Raw genomic sequence first — 22,767 nt, 5'->3', positions numbered from 1 at the left:
TTAATGCTCAAATGACTCATCAGGCAATCTTGTTAAAATGCAGACTTTGATCCAGTTTGTCTGAATGGGCCTAAGAGCCTGCATTTCTGGCAAGTTCTCAGGTGCTGCTGCTGCTGCTGCTCAAGGGCCCATACTTTGAGTAGCAGGCTCCAGAGGATGGGTGGTATGCACTGCAGAGGTCATCCCTGGAACACATTTTCGTGGATTTTTAATGGCACGCTCCTTCGTGGTGACCTTGTCCCAGCATATGAGACAGAGGTTAAAGAACCTTTTATGTTAAATTTTATAATTAAACATAGTGCCAACAACCCAAATGTATTGCAGAGACTAGTCTAGGGTAAAAACCCAACTAATTGTTGCAGCCACACATTTTTTTGTGCATTTTCTGGAGTCTGTTTGTGTAATCTGATTACAAAAACCTTTTTTTTTTTAATTGTACACAGTAGTTCTCATTCCACTTGAATGAGAGTGCATTGAAAAGAGCAATCTGAAGGTAGAATAAGCTAGTATTCATATCAATCTTTTCAAGACTCATTTAAAATAAGCAATAAAGAAGGGCCTTCTCCGGTCTCTAAACCCATGAGTCTGATAAGCAGCTAAGCAGCTGGGGCTATTTCTCAGTAGTCATCTTCATAAAATGCAACCCATGTCCCAGCACGCTTTCATGAAATCATCCAAATAACTGCACTTTCTTCCTTCTGTTGTTGTGTTACTTACACACGCACAGCCATGCACACATACACATTCCTTGCAAATTGTCTGCAGGTATTCGTTGCACAAGTGTCTCATCATCAGCATTTTTCTTTATTTTGAGTTCAGGCACACAATACTTTTCAGATTTTTTCAATAATATGCTGAAAGTGAATTAGGTTTTTATATGATCTATGGATTATGTTCTTCCAGGAACTGCCAATTTCACTCTAATAAGATTCCAGTATGCTGAGAAAGTTTTTCCAACTAGAATGTGATGAAGGGATGAATGTGGCATCCACGCAGGGCATATTTCAGCTCTTCCCAAACAGCATTCTTGTAGAGATTAGAGGATAATCTGGCAGCCGGACCCCGCCAATTAAAACAGTAATTGAAATGGTTGAAAATGTTTTCCTTGGCAAACATTGGTTATTTTGCTTCATTTTGGGTTTCCTTGAATAACAAAAAATAGGGTCAATCATAAGACTCCTAATTTATTTTCTTGGTTATCTTTCCTCATCAAACTAAAAAAAGGCTGCTGTGGATCTTAAAAAACTGCAAACTGTGATACAGGGTGGTATGAAGGCCGGCGTGGGAAAACAGCCATTTGTAAACTAACATAAGTAAACCTCCTGTCAGCATAGACTACGTGGGAGTTTCTGGTTTGGGGTAGAAAGGGTAAAATCAGGAAAGGAATTCAAGAGGAAATAAAAAAAATACAGAAGAGGCACTCTTGTAAAATGTAGATGTAATTTTCACCAGATTAATAGGTACTTAAAAATTGAGATATAGTTTTAAGATATCTGAGATGAAGAACTAAAATATCAACTTAATGGGACATAATTCTCTGACACTGAAGTCAGTTGTGTACCATTAAATGTTTTTAATTATCATCTCTCAGGTGAGAGAGTATCTGATTCTTAACACTGGCCAATTTCCGTGGTGTAAACACGTAAACACTGTTATCCTAGCTAATTCCAATCTACCAGCTTGACCTCCCTGAATACAGAGTTGGGAAGGGACATGCACAATCAACTCTTACGAGTCACTGGGAGCTGCTCCAGGACACTGCTGACTGAAGTCACAGTTTTACAAAAAAAAGACATATATGAAAATGCAATCTAGATTGACATCCACTGGAAATACCGAGAGAAGAAATTAGTAGCACATATCATCATCTCACAAATTAATTAATCTAACTTTTTCTGAATGAAATGGTAAAACTTGAGAAAACCCAAATCAAAGAACTGATTTTAAAAGAAACACACTATTCTATGTCAATCCACACTTCTTTCCTTTAAAACCTTATGTTAAGCTCAAATCCTCAATGAACCTGCTCTAAAGAGGTCTGAAATGAGTCACTGTACCCGTTTTATCATCCTTTTCAAATTAAAATTTCAAAATACCATATACTAGTGGGTCTACCTCTAATAGAGTATGCAGGCCTTGATTCTCCCTGAGGCCCAACTGAATTAGAAAGCTTTGGGTGGGGCTTGGCATTGATACTTTTGAAAAACTCCCCAAGTGTTTAATTTGCAACTAGGGCTGAAAACAACATGCTGTATATTTATTTGTCTATATTTTCATTGAGATTGTTCTGAAGGATGGCCACGTTCCATTCTATTAAATTATGAACTCTGGCTGGACCATATATATTAATTTTTTTCCTCTCTTTATTTCTTCTCCCCTCCTCATAGCACTGGCAAATGTCATCAATTTAAAAGAACATTTTTGATTAAGTTTTAAATAGACCAGAAATATGACCTTTATCCTATGGACTATACATTGGACTTATACTTATTCATATTTTCTTATTTTTAAGTTTCAAGCCAAGCTCAGAAATATTAGAAAGGGATCACACTCACTAACTGCATGTGCTAATTAGTAATGATTTTTAATTATTCCAGACAACACATGCAGAACAAACCACCCTCTTACTTAGAAATGGAAACTAATTATAAATTTGATGTGAGTGATTAATTCATGGGATTTATCTACATACATGCCAATATAAATATTAGTATAAAGCAAAGAATAAATGTTCCCTCCTTTTAGAAATTGTAAAGTATATTTAAAATATGGGTGAGGTTTTAATGCTTTCCTGGAAGGGCGAACTATATGATGTTATGTTAAAATCTTATAGGATTAATTTATTAGTACAATTCTTAAAACCCCAAACTATTCAAAATGAATATGACCTATTTTCCAAACACACAGTCATCATCATTAGTGGCTGCATTGATCAAACTTCTATCTATGAATCTTGGAAAGCCACACTGCATGGGTAGAAATCTGTGCCACCCCTAGGCATTGCAACAGAGCCAAGAACAGCAAGGAGCACAACAAATAGCAGCTGTGGCTCTTTGCACGTGTGGTACCACTTAGGCTAATACCCAGGACATCATATCTTTGTCCAAAAGGTGCAGCTGCACCAGCTGGCAGCTTTGGAAAGAGCAGAAAACAAGGAAGAAACTGGCACCAATCCTTCCCTCTGCCCACACTCACTCAGTGCCGGCAGCACTACCCCAGGCAGGGTTCACAGACTGCCACGGCTGGCATTTGCAGACAATGTAATATAATTCAGCCAGAGACCAGGTGTCATTACTCGACTCTGTCACTGGTAGGTCTTCTGAGCAGGTACACCAAAAATGAAGCATATTAGTTCACCAGTGCTGCATAACAAACCACCCCACACTCAGGGTATTTAAACAGCAATCATTTATTATTGCTTACACTTACGTGGGCAGGGTTGGGTTCAGATGATCTAGGCTGGGCTTGGCTGGATGGCTCTGTTTCTCACTGCAGTTTTGCGGGTTGACCAAGGAAACCCTGGCCTATGTGTGTTCATTCATTCTGAGGCCCAGGCAGAAGGGGCAGGAGCAACCTGGAAGGAAGTGATGGCAGAAGCACAAGGGTGCAAGTGGAAATGCAGGGCTTTTCATGCCAAGACTTGCAACAGAACGGGCAAGTTGTTACTTCTGCTCATATGCTCTTGACTCAAACAAGTCATGTGGCCAAGACCAAATGGAAGGAGGGAGGAACCACCCTCTGTCCATGAAGAGACCATGGCAAAGGTATAGATGTAGGGACAGATAAAGAATGAGGTCCAACAAACCAATCTACCACATGAACCTGTAAGTTTTTCTGGAAAAGAGCAATGATAATGATGATATGATACTGATAATAATAGCAGCTATCTTTTATTATAAGTTTACAGTAGCCCAGAAATTACATTATTCCAAACTTTCTCTCTCTCTCTCTGTACACACACACACACACACACATATGTGTGTACATAATCTCATTAAATCCTCACAACAATGCTGTCAAATGAGTGCTACTATATTCTCATCTTACAGACTAGATAACATTGTTAGGGGAAAGGAATAATAAACAAATAATAGGAAGTTATTCATTTAAAATAACAGTAGTTGCTAATTTTCTTAAACTACTGAAACTATTCTATAGGAATACTAGGTGGACTGTGTAAGGTAGCTTTGGGATTTCCCCCCTGGAAATCCTGGGGGATTTATATCCTGTCTTGGGAGTGGTTACAGACAATCTCAACCATTACGTCATGGCTTAAGGACCAGGGAGAAGAATGTAGTGTGCTCATCACTGGGGTTTACCTATAGAATGTGCATATGAGTAGAACTTAGAAGGAATGACCTCCATAATAAACTAGCAAACACTCTTGGCTCAAAAGCAAAAAAAAAAAAAATTAAAATGGGATTAGGTAATATCTGGATGAAATTCTGATGAGAAATTCACTGATCTTTTCCTCTTCTATTTAATTTAGGTTTGAGGCTTATAGAAATCTACCTATCAATGGACCTCATGGGAGGGGTGTTGATAACGGTAATCCTTTGTCTATTTGAATCTCTGAGCTCATTGGGAAAAATTAATTCCACAGAAAGAGGAGACGTAGAAGTCATTATTGTCTTTCTAGAACAGGTGGGTGACGTGGCAACTGGAACAGACAGCAGACAGCAGATTTCACAACAGCTTCTGGGAAACTGTCTGCAAATAGCTAGAGTCAGTGCCGCCGGCTGAGGCCGAGACTGAGGCTGAAGCTGAGGCTGGGGCAGGGAGCAATGGGATGGTTTCTTGTGACTCTGGCAACGTCCTGAGTTCCCCAAAGGTCACAGAAGTTTGCCCTGGCCCTCACTTCTCCAGTGGATTTTTTTCAGCACTTACTTCCCTATTCTAAACCTTCGCCTGGTTGAAGTACTAAGTTGACTGCTGTAGTTGATGAAACCTGACTGTTTCAGGTGATGAGTGTTAAAAGCTTGTAAACATAAATACATCTAAATGTATATAGTATATTTGTTCAAAGAGAATGATTTGTCCAAAGTATTCTCAGAACTTAAAAGTCTATAAACAAAAAATAAATATCTTAATAATCAAGGTTGTAAAATACTGTTAACAAAGTTGAGGATGTTAGCTAGGCAAAAGATTTGTGAAGTAACAAAGGAAAAGTACACTTTACCTTGCAATAATGAAAGGTTATTCTTGAGTTTATCTTCAAAATGTACATCAAAGAATGTTTCCAAAAAACTTCAAAACCATTCATAGAATTAAACACTAGATGTGCCAGTCTCAAATCACTTATTAATATCAATCAAGCATAACCCATCTGGAAACTAAAGCTCCTTTATTCTGTCTCTGACTTTACTTAGCAGTTATTTCTTGACAACTGACGATTGCCAGGCAGTATGTAGATGCTGAAGAAAGGCAGTGAATGAAACAGACAAATCCCAACTTTCATGGAGCTCTGAAAAAGGGAATTTTAGGGTATAAGCTTGCAATTTTAAACAGGATTGTCAAGGTAAGTCCTCTTTAGAATGTAATATTTGAGTAAAGATTTAAAGAGGGAAAGGAATGAGCCATACAGATAATGAAGATGAGATTTTTCTAGGTGTTGGACATTGCTTTTGCCAAGAACCTGAGTCAGGAATGGGCCTGGAATATTCTAGGAAGAGCAGGAGGTTGTTCGGCACAGAATTTCTCTGGGGGAGAAAAAAAAAAAGAATATCCGATTTAAGAGTTCAATCAAAGTTGGCTAAATGGGAAGAGAGGATACAAGTGTTTCCAGTTATTTGGCTTTTAAAAAACTGTATCTTATTAATTTACTTAGTTAAGCAGCTGGGTGGGTGGCTAATTTTAAGGAGACAATATATGCACATGGTAAGTTTGCTAATTTTCAATAGTGCAAAGGAGGGTACGTTGAGAAATAAGCTTCTGCCCTGATTTGTCCAGAGTTCCAGCTCCCCACCCCAGAAGAAACAATGTTACCAGGTCTTCTACGTATTTCTCTAGAGACAGTGTATGATTTTTTCTATTATTTACTCTCCCAGTGGAGGCAACTTGAAAAAGTCAGAGTGTGTATTTGAGACCACTGGACAGAGTTTGCTTTCATAGATGCACCTTCATCTCTGCACTATAACTCGAGGCCCCAGAAGAAGATGGCAGCCCATCGTGCTCATCCCAAGTGGGTGGAGTAGGGCCTATCTTGTGAAGTCACCAAGGCACCTCTGAAGAAGCTACCTGTGTGTGGCCACAGTTTATTTTGAGAGGTATTTCTGCTCTCACGTCCAGAGGAAATTCCATGACTGCCATTTCTTGTCTGTCATTTCCCCCCAAGGAGGAGTGACTTCACTTAGCACTTATAGTGACAATAATAGAAACTTTCTGCGCTTCACAGATGGACATGGGAAGTGCACAAAATGTCCTTTGGTAAAAGTTAGAAGCTTCAGGGCAATCCGAGATTTTCCTCTAAGTGCAGCCCAAGTATGTGTGACCTATACTTCAGGCTTTCAGGTATTTCCCTTGCAGGTAAACGAACAGCAAGCCATGAAACTCTCTTGTATGTCTCCGGTATTGCAGCCAATCTGCTGTTTTATCATGAACCCGACCGTCTGGTTCTAAGAGGTGTGCTGCGTAATTTTCTAAATGTCAGGAAAAGTGTCTTCTCCTCATAGTCTCTACTCCTCAGTCTTCGCGGGATAAAGAAAAGGATGCTTCATTCTTCAGAAAGATTCTTATGACTCCAGAATTGCCATCACTCAGTCATCTCTCTTTATAATTACTAGTTTGCATTAGGTTTCTCAGCCTTGGTAATCCCAGAAGATGCTTCTTATTCCTCCTTCTCCTCCTCCTCATCATTATTGGATAAAAGCAAGAATGCCACCAATTGATTTAACTTTAGGTATTTTTTTGAAAAGTCAGTGGCAACGTGTCTCAAGCTTCTCAATGCCACTAGCCTGCAAGTTCTGAGATGATGGTTGTTCTCATAGTGCTTAGAACTTACGTGATGGTTAGTTTTATCTGTCAATTCGGCTAGGCCATGGTACCCAGATATTTGGTCAAACATTATTCTAGATGTTTGTGTCAAGGCATTTTAAAAATGAGATTAACATTTAAATCAGCAGGCTTTGAATAAAGCAAATTACCATCCATGATATAGGTAGGCCTCATCCAACCAACTGAAAGACTTAGTAGAAAAAGACTGATCTTTACTTAAAAGACAGGAATGCTGCCAGCAGACCACCTTGCAGCTCAAACTGCATTTCTCCCATGGGTGTCCAGCCTGCCACCCTAGCCTGTAGATTTCGGACTTGCCGTGCTTCTATAATCATATGATGTGAATCAGTTTCTTAGAATCTCTCTTTCTCTCTCTCCCTCCCTCACACACACACACACACCCTGTTGGTTCTGTTTCTCTGAGAACACCGACTACTACAATTTAGTAGATACAAAGTAGTTACAAGCAGCATTTGCTGAGTGAATGAACCACTAATTCGTGAGCAATATAAGTGTTTCTGCAATGACTGTGTTTTGCAGGCGTTCAAACTTTGACGTCAAAATAATCATTAAAGCTCTTTGGCACAAACTCCACAATTTGGAAGTAAAATTTAACTGTTCAGACTCTTGCCTCTATTTTCTTGATGACCTGTGCTGGTGACATCTAGCTTTCTATATTGGGATAGGAGAGTAATGACAGTTTTACTTAAAAGTCCACCAACCCACCACTATGTTTCCAACACCATTCCACAGTGAAATTGCGCAGGTTTAATCACCCTCTAAAATCCAACCTGGGTTTTGTTCCCAGAAAGAAGCCTTTCCCTCCCCAAACCTCCATTTTCTGGGAAACAGTGGTTGTATATCACTAGAATTTCTTTGATATGCTTGATATAAATAGCCAATCATAGCTGACAATGATCCAAAAGAACATTTGAAATATAACGTGTAGCTCAGGGTTTATTTGTGTCTTCCAAAGTCAACTTCAACACACACACACACACACACACACACACACACGAAGTTAAAAGTGCTTATATATGGAAATGCATTTCCTTGCTTTATCTGAAAAGAACAGCAATGAAAGTAAGGCCACAGTGGTTTCTAAACCGGCCTGAAGTGAGTCTTGTTTACTAAGAAGCCATCTCTGGAATTAAAATGTGTGTTTAGTTGTGTACTGGTATTTGCAGTCCTCTCATTGCCCCAACTATTTTTTAACCTAAAAAATGACCTAAGTTTCCTCTCCTTTTACATTCTACCCCTTGCTTGTCTCCTTTGACACATAGCCACTACAAAGTTTTACTAGGAACTCTCTTATTTTGCCCTGTAAAAATTTTATTTACAATAAAAGGTTCTTCCTAGAAGAACCTTCTGGATCCAGAAAACTTTCATTTCATACCATTTAACTCATACTCTGACTCAGTATGAACAATCAAATCAATTAGTGGTAGTGAAGACTTTTGAGAAATAAGTAAATAAATGTATTAAGGATGTTGAGGTACAAGTGCTATAAATAAAGTCCCCGAAAACAGGCTGAGAGAAAGCCAAGTTCACTAATGGTGTCTTTGGCTCCCTCACTTGTTCTCATCTTAATCTTCCATAGCTATTGTCCCAGCTGCACTTTTTTCCTCAGCATAATCAATCTAGACCATTTATATTTACTATCAAAATGTAGTTCTTCTTTTTCTCAAGCTGAGATCAAGGCTGTAAAGCAAATATACTCATGGGTTAATACTTTTGACATTGCCAGAGGCCCAGTTTTCTGGGAACGATGCCTTAACCTGAACAATGGATTCCATTACTTGGAGTTCCAGTTGTTGACTGATCAGTAAAAAGAATATTTGGGGTTCAAATGGCTTTTGGGGTTCAAATGGCCCCTTAAAGCAAACCAATGAAGAAACTGCCTACTCAGACTGCCTGGGAGTCCACTAGAAGTATGATAATGTTAGATGCCCAAGAAAAAAATCTGAAAAACAGTAAAATAGGTAAGAGAAGAGATGTAATATTAATATCAGCTTTAGGTAAGAATTTTGTTACTTAATACAATTATTTTACTTCCCATGTATTAAAAGTGCAGGCTCTTCAGCTCATTCATAAGGAAATGAATCTGTGAGGCGTGACCACTAATGATCTAGAGCAGGATTGAGGAAGCCCTTCTAATGCAACTTCCATGAAGAAAACAGGAAGGACAACTGGATTTCTATGTGAAATGGACAGATTACTCTCCAAGACAAAAAAGGAAGGGAGGGAGGGATTCAGGGAAAGAGGGGAGAGGAAATGAAAGGAAAGAAGAGAAGAAAGAAAGGAGGGAAGGAAGAAAGGAAGGAAGAAAGGAAAGAAGGTAGGAAAAAAGGGAGGAGAAGAGAAGAGAAAATAAAGAAATGAAAGAAAAGAAGAGAAAGAAAGAGAAAGAAATTAATTATAATTTAGAAATTAAAAGTTGTTGAATGTCTTCTAAGATCAGGCAGCATTATAAAAAGAGAGAGAAGTAAAATTAGGTACAATTTTGCATTTGTAGAGGTGAAGGAGAACTTTTTCTAAGGGAAGTTAAGAAACTCAAGATTAGATATCAAAGAAATTCCTGAGTTTGAGGAGAAGAAATATACGAAACAGATTTGTTTGGAGAGTTTCTGTGTAAGCCTCTGGTGTTGGGCTAAGTGAAGGAAAAAGTTGTTGGATCTTGAATTTAATTTTTAAATTTTTTTTGTAAGTAGAAATGAGCTCATCTAAACAGCATTTCCTCCTTTGTGCTTTGCCTGAACTATCCTCCTAAACTGTACTATGTAGCCACACCATTTCCCAGGGACTCTCATGTTTCTGCCTCAGCACTGCTCATGAAATAAACAAAATTCTTATAAAATTGAGCTACGTCTTAACTATATTTCTATGATTAGTAAAAATAGGGTGTAGTCAAGTCCACAGTACAGGGAGCTGGGGAGGTCTGTGTCGTAGGCCCAGCTCTTCCACTGGCTCTCAAGGACCCTCTCTGTGCCGAGGTTTTCTCGGCAGTGAAATAAGAGCAAAGGAATGAAAAACTCCTCAGTTATCTTCCAACCAGGAGTATCTGACTTTGTTATGTAAAAGTAGCCTGATCATAAATAACAATCTTAACAGCCATGAGTAATGCATGGAGTCACTTTTCAACAACTGGGAGAATCTTATGTCTTGATGAAAGCCTTGGAAACCATATAACCTTGTCCCTCCTCTCCAGTCGGAACCACATCTTAATCATTCAAATATGCTCTTCCAGGCTAATCTTAAAGATTCTCCCCAAGGGGCCAACTTCGCAACTTCTTCTGTAGCCTTAATGCCAGAAGATCTTCCTTACGTCTGGCCTGAGTCTCCCAGTTGGATTTTCAGCTGATTTTCATGTATTCTATCCTGAGCAGAGAGAGAATACAACAGGCACAGACCATTCAAGTGCTATCTCTTAAGAATCTGAGCCACAGTAAATTTGTTTGTCCTGGAGTTACTGTGGCCTTACAGTGCATTCCAGTGAAATGATAGAGGCTGACCTCCTGATGGAATGTGCTCTTTCAGGTCTAAAATGACTGGAAGATAAAGGCTAACAGGCTGGCAGAAATACTGAGCAGCTCTTGATAGTGGACACAGGGAAGGGCATTGTTTCTTTCGATGACCAGTCTCCTAGCAGCCTAGCGTACAGCAGCTCTTGACATAGTGCTCTGTGAAACTGCAAATTTTGAAATCTTCAACAAATTTGTCCAAAGTGAAATATGGGCTCAGGGAATTGTGCTCAAAAATATGGTAGAAGGGAAATCTTTCCAGAAGTACCAGTGCTTAACAGAGACACAAAAAGTTGACGGAAGGGAGCGTAAGGATGTTGTCTAGACCCACCTCCTTCTTTCTCAAGGGTGGGCTCTTACGATGCCCATTTTATAGACAAGGAAGATAAAATGGAACAGTATCCTTTTCTATAATGAATGTACTGAGAAACAGACAATGCTAACAATTTACACTGTTTAAGAAGGAACCGTGTAGGATTTTGAAAAGAAAATGAGAGCTGGTTTACTTTGCTGGCACTCACCAAGTCACCAGAAGGAGCTCTCTTGCTCACTTTCCTTTCCCTCTTAGTTGTGTGGGTGTCCTGGGAGAGGCCTGGAGGAGGAAGGAGTGGTATTCCCTCAGGATGGGCTTCCCCAGCCTCCTCCAGAGCAGTCCAGGTTTGTGAATCAATGCCCAGACAAGCGGTGGGGGTGGGGTGGGGTACCCCCGAGGCCATGATTAAGACAGCAACCATCTGTCAACAGAGGCCTTCAGCTGTATTTGCAGCACAGCTTCCTCCCAACTGACTCATTCAGTGATGCCACAATCTAATGTTTATGACCTAACAGTTGATCACCATGGAAGCTGCACAGACCTCCAACTGTTGAGGAGCAAAACCGGAGTAGAGATTCTGGACAGTTAAAAAAAAAGAGAAGAAAAAAGGAGACCCTTATTCATCGAGACCACAGGTTAAGACCGAACATCCCATTCCTCCTGTGCACACTTCCACTGGCTGCTAAAACTGAGATTGGGATGACTTCGTGCCTATTAGAGAACCCAAATAAGGATTCAGGGAGACCAAGTACAAACAAATAGCGTGGCATTTAGAAATGAAGAGCAAAATGTAGCAGGGAAAATGTCTATGTAGCAATTTAATGAGGTTTGGATTACAAGTTCTGTTTCCTTACCTTTTTGCCAGCATGTGGCAATGGTTTTACAAGAGAAAGAATACGTGCTATATGCCAGGAAAATACTAAGATCCCCCAAAACTCAGCCTTACAAACAGTTCTGGTATATTCACACGCCGGGTGTGTAAGGATAAACTTTCTGGTTATTCCACGTTCCCCTCCCCAAGAAAATCAAAGCTAAAATAAAAAAATTAAAAAATAAAAAAATAAAAAGAAAGCCAATGGAACAAAAAGGCCACTGTTTTAGTAAAGATCATCGTATCAAACACTGCGAGTGTCAGGAGGCCCTGGCACAGATGTCCTAACTAGATGAGGACTGCGGAGCGGTCAAGGTGAAGTGAGTCTGACTTCCTGGCCTGCCCTCCCCAGACTAATAATCCAAAAGAACGGCCCTTCTCCAGCCCCAAACAGCCCTGTATGAACAGTGTCTCCCAGTAGTGGTTGTGGTTCCAAGTAATGTGAAAGTCTTTTTATAACTGTTGAGGTTTAATTTAAAAGGAAGCTCAGAATCAGCGGTAAAGGGAGGGGAATGTTGTGAACTACAGACCATCTGAAATGGGGAAAATCATAAATACCAGAGTGTCTGATTATTTGAGCGTCTCTTGAAGTCGAATAATGAACCTTCTTCATGTTCTGCTTTCCTGGACTTGGCTCCCTCTGACAAATTTGCAGGCATCAGGGTCTGTCTGGAATTCATTCCAAGTTGGAGGGATATTTTTTCCCTTGACATTTTGCAGCTGAGACAGCCCTGACCAGGAAGCTGAAGAGCGTAACATTACCAAATATGTCCTTTCTCCTGCCCTTATATTTGATTTCCACAGGAAAAGAAGGCAGACACTGGCCAATGGGAGGCAGCAACAGCAGGCGGCCCCTACTGGCAGTGGGGAGATTGATTGGATGCCATTTTTCACACACAAAAAGAAACTATTCTCTGAACCACCTGTTAAAATTTGTGCTACGCTGAGGAAGAAGTCTGGCAGTTTGCTACAAGTTGCCCAGCTGTTTTAGGGGAATCGGTCTCATTTTCTCAGGGAAGCCTTAAGAAAGCAGGCAGTGTGGCATAGCGGAAAGAGGACTGGGACAGGAATTAGGAGCTAGCTGGCCTCTGTCACTAATATGCCTGTGCCTTTGACCAGGTCATGGAACCTCCTGGAGCTTCAGATTCTTTACACTTTGTCAAATGAAGGTTTGGCCCTGGCCAGGTAGTTCAGTTGCTTAGAGTGTCCTCTCAATTCACCAAGGGTGTGGGTTTGATCCCTGGTCAGGGCACATACAAGAAAATAATGAATGCAAAAACAAGTGGCAAAACAAATTGTATGTGTGTCTCTCTCTCAAATCAATAAACAAAAAAAATGAAGGTGTGGATGTGATGAGCTCCCAGATCCTTTCTGGGTTCCCAAGACTCGAGTCTCTAAGTTTTTTGATCACATGCTTCCGTCACTAAAATAAATTTGAATATGTCTAGATATGTATGTGGATGTTCATGGATGTACACATACAGGTATGTCTGCTTTACATCTTATTATGAATTTAAAAGTACATAAAACACAAATTAAAGAGGAATGTAAAACTGTAAATTCTAATATTTTCTCTCCAAACCTCGACCGTTTACATAGAACACTCCCTGGGGCTCACACCCCTTTGAAGGCCCCTGCTCGAAGGCGCATTTCAGCTCTGCTTTTCTTCACGTTTATAAGACGTTAGTGTCAAACAACCATTTCTACGGGGGCTAAAAACCCGTAAGTCAGTGACGTGGCTGTAGACTGCATATCCTTTGTTTGCATATGAGACATGTATGTATGAAATAAGCTGATGAATAAAATAGAAACAGAGGCGTGCATACATGGGACAGACTGACAGCTGTCAGAGGGGAGGGGTAGGAGGGCCTGGATGAGGAAGAAGGCGGCAGGATGAGCCAAAGAACATGTATGTATAGCCCGTAGACACAGACAGCAGTGTGGTGATGGCCAGAGAGATGAGAGGGCGGGGGCTGGGGGGAGGCAGGCAAAGGGGAGGAAAATGGGGATAACTGTAATAGTGTCAACCATAAAAATAAAGAAAACAAAAACAAAAACGTATCATCTTGGTCAATGTTTTAAAAGAGAATAGTTACAGAGAAATTTCTTCATAGGGGAAAACAGCAGTGTAACTTCTTAAACTCATTGTAAATGGCAACTGATAATCAGGTCAGCGAGTGGTGGAGATTGGGGTAATCTGGAGCAGATGTGTCCAGAAAGTATCCAGCTGCGCACTATGAAAAATAGAGACATTTATTGAAGAAGATGTAAGAAATATTGTATAAAGAACAATGATGCCTCAGTCCCCTTCCAAGTAGGCAGCTTGAGACCTCACACAGTTCTCCCAACATCTCTTCCATTGTTAAAACACTGTGCAAAATCTTGTGTTGGAATCATTGTCAGCTGTCTGTCACATGAGTATTTTCCTGAATCTCACGGAACTCTTCCTTTTCAAAGGTGATTTTAGTTTTGGGAAAAGCCAGAAATCACAGGGCACCAAATCTGGTTCATTGGTAGCAGTCTGAATCAAGTCATTAGCAACTGCAGCACGATGTTCCTTCTGCTCTGGTAGCAGCAGCCACTGAACGAATTTTGCCACATGTTTCATGCCGAGATCCTGCATCAAAATCTTGGACACAGTAGTTTTTGGAATCCCCAGATCAGCTTCTAGCTCTCGCACTGTCAGTCGCTGATCTTTGTGGATTGCAGCCTGTACATGTTCAATATTCTCAGGTGTTCTGCTTGTCGCAGGAACTTCCAGAATGTGGAGCACTTTCAAGAGATTGTCAACCATCTTTGAAGCATTTGTGCCACACTTTTATCTGTGCTGCACTTATTGCATCATCCCCAAAACCTTCTGAATCATCTGAATACTTTCCATGGAGGGGAGGGGAGGTTCAAGCTTAACGCAAAATTTGATGCAGATTCATTGCTCTACTCACTCAGTCATTTTGAATGTGATGGCCACACAGTACACTTGCTCACTCCTCGGTCTACCACCCCACTGACTAGTACAGTGAAGTAGTCACTGTTCACACATGGACATTCCAGTCCAGTCTCCTTGGCTGCCAGGTTACTGCAATGTCACGCAAACCATTCTCGTTATATTAAGGATGGCTGGGCTTTTTCCGGACAGACCTCTTGTTCAAAGACGGAAGCGGCTTCCCAGCTCCAGGGGGCTGTCACCATGCAGGAATGGAGGCCCAGCACTGCCAAAGGTGATTGTCCAAGAGAATCAGGAGAGCTATATTTTAGTGTGAAATTAATCTAATTTATCAAATTAATGTTGCTCCAAAGTTTTGAAACCAAGTACATGATGATGATGGGCTACAGCCAGCTAATGGGCAGGCCCTTGAGGATCTCTGATCTAATATTCAGCTGATTTAGCTCTGTAATTGCTTGTGACAATATCAGCATTTTGCGGTCAGACGTCAAAGCCCTGGGCAGGGTGATGATGTATGTGTAAGACAGAAAAATATGATATGTCATTTCATTAAGATCATAATATTTTTCTTACCAACTTTTTAAAAGGGGCCAGTTCTTGAATCCTTTTAAAGCTGCCCCATCTAGGTTTTATAATAAAAATAAGGAAAATATTACATTGCTCTTTATGTGCCTGTCACTTTTGGATATGAAAAATATGTGTTATTTTAAACAAATTTTGATGTTTTTCTGAATCAGAGCTTGGCATGCTTTTTCACGGATAACTGTCAGTAAATATTTAGCCTTTGCGGACCACATGGTCTCCACTGCCACAACTCAACTCTGTGGCTTCACAAAAGCAGCTGCAGACAATACAGATGAACGAGCCTGGCTGAGTTCCAATAAAGCTTTATTTATCCAAACAGACTGAGCCAGATCTGGGCTGTGGGCTGTACACTGTACTTTATCAACTCCTCACTAAATCATAGGCTCTTCTAAGGTATAACCTGTGTCAGACTCAACAGCGTATCTTCAGTCCACACGATCGTGGCACAGAGGAGGAAGCGCTCCAAGAACATTCTCTAAAATAATTGCACGGTTGTGAAATTTAACAGTTTACATCAATAATAATTAACATCCCATTTGGGGGACGGAAAACCCAGAGTAGGGTTCATGGATTGTGTTCACCGGAGGCTTCCGTGAGCATGCAAATTCCCTCGGGGAGTTCATGGCTCATGCAAACATTTTGAATAGGGAGGGAGGTGCTCCACCAGGCTCCTGAGACAACCTTGGAGACTGCTTAAACTGAAGGTCCGAAGAGCAAGAGGCACCAGAAGCCCCTTATAATTTCATAGACAGGGTTCTTCCGAATCTCCCTTCAACTCTTCTTTTAACAACTTAAATGACCAAATACCAAGTATCTATTGTGTCCTTACATTGCAGTGAAGGGGTTCTCAAAATTTGGTTGCGACTCAGCGTGTACATGTGAAAACATTTCCCAAAACAATTCCTGCTTCTTCTATAAGTAATTCCCTGGGATATTTTCACTTCACTTATATTTTATTTATTTTTAGTGCCAGTCACAGCTGTCTAAATTAACTTTATCATTGACTGGGTGCCGTGTTTGGTAACAAATCAAAGGCACAGACACAGTTCTTGCCCTTAAAGAGATTTACAACTTAACTGGAGAGAGAAGACAAGTATATACCCACATCTACAGAGCTGTCCTGAGATCTAACAGGAGAGAAGTTACAGTATTTGTGGCACTTGAAACTCTTCACTGGTGGTAGTTGGAGTTTTGAAAACCTTAGCCAAGGGGTGGTCTTGGTCTGGCTGAGACCTTGACACGTGATCTAAAAGGGGAAAGGGGTGGGGGAATACCACTGAATTGAGATAAGGTCATATACGCTGATTTCTCTTTAGATTGTTCAAATCTTTTGCCTTTTACTAAAGAGATAAGGTCACACTTTAAGAAAAGAAATAAATTTTCCAAGTAAAAAGGTGGCACAGGACAGCTTCTTTCCTCCTAATTTCATTTCCAAGGTGAAGGAGGACAACCTTAATTAAAATTTAGCGTGAATTTGTTGGCTGGAACAATGTGTGAGTGGATTAAAGAGGAACGAGACGTCCACACGATGCATTTTCAAAAGCCAAAAGGAGTTCCTGGAGGGAATGACCTGGAGAAGGCAAATATTGTGGCAGGGGGGAGACAAGAGAAGACAAAATCTAAAGACTGGTGAGGTCAATCTAGACATGCAGTTATTTAAAAATCTAAAGTATTTTCTTTCTAAAGAGTTTTAGCTGGGGAAATATAGAAGCACATTTGCCCTTGGTTGGGAGCCCCCAGTTGCCAACTCTGGCCTGGTTTGGGGTAGATAACAGGGAAAAAACAAGCTAGAGACTACGAGTAATCAAATGCTTCACCAGATTTATTAAGCTTTGAAGGCCACAGTCAAGTCCTGAGTAAAAATACTTTGACAGGAGTGAAGAGGCAATGAATGGAGGGGAAAGAATTGGCAGAAGGACCCAGTAATCAAATACATAAAAGCCGCATAGATTTTCATTAACCAATAGATATTAGAAAGGAGAGAATTCTTATAGGAAAACATTAGAGGTAAGACCTAAGCCAAGTTGAATAAAAATAAATTTAAATGCCTATGAAATAGCGTGGGACAGAAAAATTAATGCTCAAGAAAGACATATACTTCAGAGTCAAAAGCAATAAATGTATAAAATGGCTTAAAACAAAAGGAGACAAGACACAAGGAAAATAGGAGGCTTAGTATTGAAAACCTGAAGAGGGGGAGATAATGTGAATACATACTGATTTTTATTATTATGTATGATCCTAACTTTAGTCAGAAAACAACCCCAGCAATAAGTATCTTGTTTAAAGAGCATTTTCACTTCGAAAATTCTACAATGGAGTTTTGAATCCAAAGGGCTTTATAAAAAAGACAAATAAAAGAAATTAAAAAAAAAAAACATCAGTGAAGCAGAGCTGATGACATTGTCTATCGCACAGATGATGGATGGCATCATGAAAATTAGTCATCTGGTTTCTAGTCACTTAAAGGGAGGGTGGCTGTAATTATTTACCCATGATGTAAACTTCTGCCAATATTTTTTCTCAAAATTCAATTAATTTTAAACCACTTTTAGAAAATTTTGGGCGTTATAAGTCAATTTAATGCTACTAAGTCCATCAGAAACCAGGCTCCGTTACTTCATTGACATACTGTGTTGCACACGACACTTTTAGGAAAAACTAGACATATTTTTAAAGGCAAATGTTGTATTTTCTCTTAAAGTTTAGATATATGAGTGGCTTATCCTAATTTCCAAAACCTGTTGGGAATAAACACAGACTCTTTAGCAGTGATAATTCCAGGGTTCTGGTTTTAAGGGCAAGATTTGTTGAGCTTGGTTTCAAAGTGCTATTCAAGATTCCTTAACTTTTTTTGGAGGAAAAGTCATTAAATCTGTATTTAAAGACTAATTAAGAAGTAACTGAGTACAAAATCAAGCATCAGGAGAGGTCCATATAGTTCTGGACTTGTAGGAAGAGAAAGGAAGATTAGAGGCATTTATCCAGGAACCTGGAATCTCAGGTAAGTCTCTTGCTACTGGAGATGTATCTCGTTGGATGGCTTCTTCAAAGATTTGATCCTCTCATTTGTAAAATGAAAAAGAGGAGCAGGAGGTATGGACTATCCATTTTAGCTTTTGGACTGTCCCTTAGGGTGGGTTCCTATCTTTGTCATTTGTCCTTGAGGTCAAACCACTATATTCTCTCTATTCTGGAAGTTGCCCTAAGAGATGGCTTTTACTCACTATTATAGAAAAAAAATTTCCTAATCTAGATTTAACATTTTTTGTTACTTCCCTCCTCTCTCATGATCTTAGTTTATTTACAGAGGTAAATTCATTATACACATATAGATTATACACACACACATATATTTGTGAAGGGGTATGCACACATATCAAACACTAACTCCACATCCTATTCTGTTATTGTTACACACAATTTATAACACAATACTTCTAGAGTCCAGTTAAATGAAGAGTGGAGTTAATTACAAAGTGGTGTGGATGGTGAGGAGTGACTTTTAAAAAGTGCGATTTCCCTAGATCTTTCTTTACCCAGGATGAGAACTTGTTCTACACATGGTCTGTATTGTAGCTCACAGCCTGGAGATTTCAGTAACAAAGCTTTGTAAGAGGCAGAAAATTAGAATAACTGATTTTTCCAAGAAAAGAAAATCTTTAGAAGGAAAACTATATCACCAGAGCCCAAGACATGTAACGATATTTTATGAATGAATAGTAAGATATTTTCAGATTAAAAGGACATTATCCCTTTTCTTTGTTGAAATGTCAGTGCCAGGAGCCCAGGCCATTTAGCTCTGGTCACTTGGATAGTGCTGGGTCCAGTGTCTTCAGAGAGACATGGGAGTGAGGATTTCAAGGCTCAAGCTAAGAGGCCAATATACCGTACATCTTAATATTTAAGTTATAACCCAGTGTAAAAATAAGTTTTGTTCTCTTACATTGACATATATAATTGTCATAATGGCAAAATTGGAAATATCTATAGATCTAGGGTTTTCATATGGCTGAAAGTCAGCAAATTATCAAAGGCAGGTTTTTGGGTTTTTTTTAAATCCTCACCTGAGGACATTCTTTCATTGTTTCTAGAGAGAAAGGAAGAGAGAGAGAGAAACACTGATGTGAGAGAGAAACATTGATTGGTTGCCTCCCATATGTGCCCAGACTGGGGATCACAGGTGCCAGAGTAGGGATTGAACCTGCAACCTAGATATTTACCCTGACCAGGAATCCAACCCACAACATTTTGGTTTTGGGATGACACTCCAACCGACTGAGCCATACCGACCAGGGCAGAAGTAATTAATTTTTATTGAGCATGTCTGAGTGTTCTGCTGATGCTCCAATGATATTTGGATGACTAATAAAACAGGTATAGAACTTTAAGAGTAATATGAATTTTTTAATGTTGCAAAATGTTCAACAGTTACTATATGCAACTCTTTGGAAAACCACACCAGTTTGTATGTGTCTCTGAAACCACAAATTAGAACATGAAGAAGAGCAAGAAAAATGGTTGCTAAGCACTACTGGGAAACACTCTCTTATGAAAGAATGAATATGCACTCACCTTATCTGAGAGGAGGAGTTTGATAAATTACTTAATACATTTTCTCTCACCTGAGAGCTTCCGCTGTTCCAATCCTGCCTCCACTCCAAAGCAGTTCTTCTCTCCAACAGCAGCAGCCACTCAGACGCAGCACCTTTTCTAGGAAGCAGGGCACAAGAGAAGTGGAGCCTGAACGATGTTAACCACGACAAGGATGTTCAGGGTTCTGGGCTGTGCCGTGTCAGTGCTGAGTACTGGATCCATGGTAAGGGCACCCTTGTTTCTTTACTAAATTTCATTATCGTGTGTTCGTGACGTGCAGGGCTTGCACTGCGAGCCTCGGGCAAGGGCCCTTTAATTTCATGTAAAGGCAATACTAGATTTAGGTTACTTCTCAAGTGCTTTCACAGATGTGCAAGATCTAAAAATGCTTAAGGCATGAACAAGCTTTCCACAGAAAGATGTTATTTGGGGGTTCCTTGGAAGACTAGGGTTTTGTAATCCTATGTATTACATGGTATTACCAAAGCGGCCGGCCATTGGCATATAGGAAGACAGTTAGTTGTAGATTTGCTTCTAGCAAAAGGGCTTCAAAAGAAAAATTTTTTTTCTTTTTCATGGACATGATCAGGTCTATTCCAAGAGAAATCCAGTTTTCTCCAGAGTTTTGTTTTCTTATGAGAATGCCTGCTCCAACTGAACTCAGCAATACCTTAAGTGTAACCCCTGTTTTCTTGGTCTCATGCCCCTCTATCTTTGCACCCCAAAATCCCCCTGTCACCACTAACTTAATTTCAGTTTAATTACAAGCATTTTCAATTTCTGATCCATCAAAAGTTTGGTCTTCCCCAAGCCTGCATTTCCTGCTCCAGTCGCATAACACTGCAGACTCCAAACAATGGCTATCTGTTCCCTCCTGTTAGTTTTCCCGACACAGGCTTTAGAGAGCTGCCCTGTGTTTATCTTTCATAACACTCCAACAGGCATCCCTCCGTGACTCACACACACAGAAAGCCAAAAGCCCTGAATGGTTGTTTATTCTCACCAGCTGGATGGTCTTGCATGTGGCTCTCGGCATGGGAGAGAAGTAGGGAACCTTGAAAAGGTGGTCGTGTAGATTTAGGTACGAACAGAGCTGCGTCAACTTGCACTTTGCTCAAATCCTTTAAGGCAGTTCAGAGTTAACCATGAAACTCAACTCAGCTTGTCATCTTTGCTTTTCTCCATTTATGCTCAAATGGGAGAGGAAGGATCGGGTCTGGTGGCCAGAGAAACACAAATACAGCGAGCGTTTGTCATTTTCAAAAGCTTACCAGACAGTATTCAGCCCTTAGAACTGATGCCCTGTGGTTATGCAGCATGTGACTCGATGGCCTGATTAGACCAACTTGCTTTGCCTGCTTCAGAGAAGTCAAGATAGGGTGATATTTTACCCCATTCCTAAATTGTATGCAACCTCTAGGGGCTGTTCAGCTAACAGATCTCCCTTCATACTGTCCAATTTTATGGAGTTTTGTCTTATGCATGCCCAGTTTAATATTTAGCAATGGACTCTAGGGACCCTAATCAGAAACGCAGAGGTCTTCCTCTGCACAGCATTCTTCTCACTGGCAGGCTGCCCTGATGACTCTGGCTGTCTCTGCCTCCCTGAACTCCAGCCTCTACCTGCTCAATGCAGTAAGACTGAAGTGGCCTGTTTGGGTGCCCGCCGCATGGATCATAGTCAGGGAAGCACCTTCGGGCAGGAAATAAGGACGTTCCCTGGGCTCACTTCATTTGTTTCTCTTGTCTCAGACATCATAGTTCTGGTTGCCTGTTGCTCAGTTCCTGTTGCCAATGTCACCTGTTTTATTCAGTTTTATACGTGTTTAGGGAAGGAAGTTAAGACTGCTACCAGGTACTCAAGCATAAGTTACAGCTTAATAAGATTAAAGCTGAGATACAAACAAGTGCATTTCCTCTTTTTCTAGACTTCACTTTCCATGCTGGAAGCAGGGAGTAGGTGCTCAGCCCCAGGAGAAAACAAACATCTGCCTTCGTCTTAATAGCCACAACAAAGAGGAACACTCTTTTTCTGTCCCTGGGTATTGTCTTGAGGAGGTGAAGTCTGGAACTGCTGAACTCAACTCACGACTGGTCTGCAGAAGAGGTACATAAAACAGGGATGGCCACACGGAAAGATGAACGTGCCTGGAGTCTTCATGATGATGTCGAGATGGTGGATTGATTAGCCATGAAATTCCATAACTTTAGACTTATTTTGTGAGATGATACATTTATGGTTAGAGCCAATTGAGTTAGGGTTTCCCATTACTTGCAACCAAAGGCATTGTAACAGATACAGTCCTCATGAGTAGGTTACTTTGATAGTCCTTAGCTGAAATGAGGGAGGAAAGGACAAGTATGAAAATATGAAGAGACAGTGATGAGTTCACTTGGGCACATGCTGAGTTTGAGTTACTTAAAGATCCGCCAGTGGAATGTTCACCAGGCAGCCTGTGGCCTGAAGATGTGAAATGTCATAGGGATTTGGGGGTCATTAGTGTATGGTCCTTGAAGACATGGATATGGAGGATATTGCTTGGGAGAATAAGAAGATTTGAGAGCATCAATATTATTCAGGCGAATAGTGAAAAACAGCCAACAAAAGAGCCTAAGATAACATAGAGAACAAGAGGAAACTGGTCTCACACATGATTCTTTGTTTATGAGAGAGATCCATCAACTCTGTAGTCTCGAGGAGCGTGTACTGCCCCCAGTCCAGAGGGCAAGCTAATTTTATTCTGTCCTTTCTTTCAGATATCTGAAGGAGGCTGGGTTAGGCTCTCAGATGAATCATGAGGCCTGGCCTGGGAAAGACATCAGGAGAACTCAATGGAGGAAAACAGAAGAACTCAAGGAAACAGAGATCATCTCATAGATTTAATGCAGCCCAGTCACATGTGCTCTTGGTTACTTTGGTTATGTGACACAGTTGTTTGGGGGT

At 40.4% G+C, this 22,767-nt stretch overlaps 1 long non-coding RNA gene across 1 annotated transcript; it reads right to left on the bottom strand.

Moving 5' to 3' along the window:
• Positions 1-730: 730 nt before the first annotated feature.
• Positions 731-21,443, bottom strand: LOC123478839 (uncharacterized). The gene is made up of 4 exons (XR_006654207.3): positions 20,827-21,443; positions 19,853-19,940; positions 3,430-3,574; positions 731-1,143 (listed from the first exon to the last, which is right to left on the bottom strand). It is a non-coding gene; the product is annotated as an uncharacterized lncRNA (long non-coding RNA).
• Positions 21,444-22,767: the final 1,324 nt, after the last annotated feature.

Source organism: Desmodus rotundus, chromosome 11 (assembly GCF_022682495.2).
Source record: "Desmodus rotundus isolate HL8 chromosome 11, HLdesRot8A.1, whole genome shotgun sequence".
In the NCBI taxonomy this organism is placed as follows: Eukaryota; Metazoa; Chordata; class Mammalia; order Chiroptera; family Phyllostomidae; genus Desmodus; species Desmodus rotundus.
This window is presented reverse-complemented; position numbering and strand designations above follow the sequence as displayed.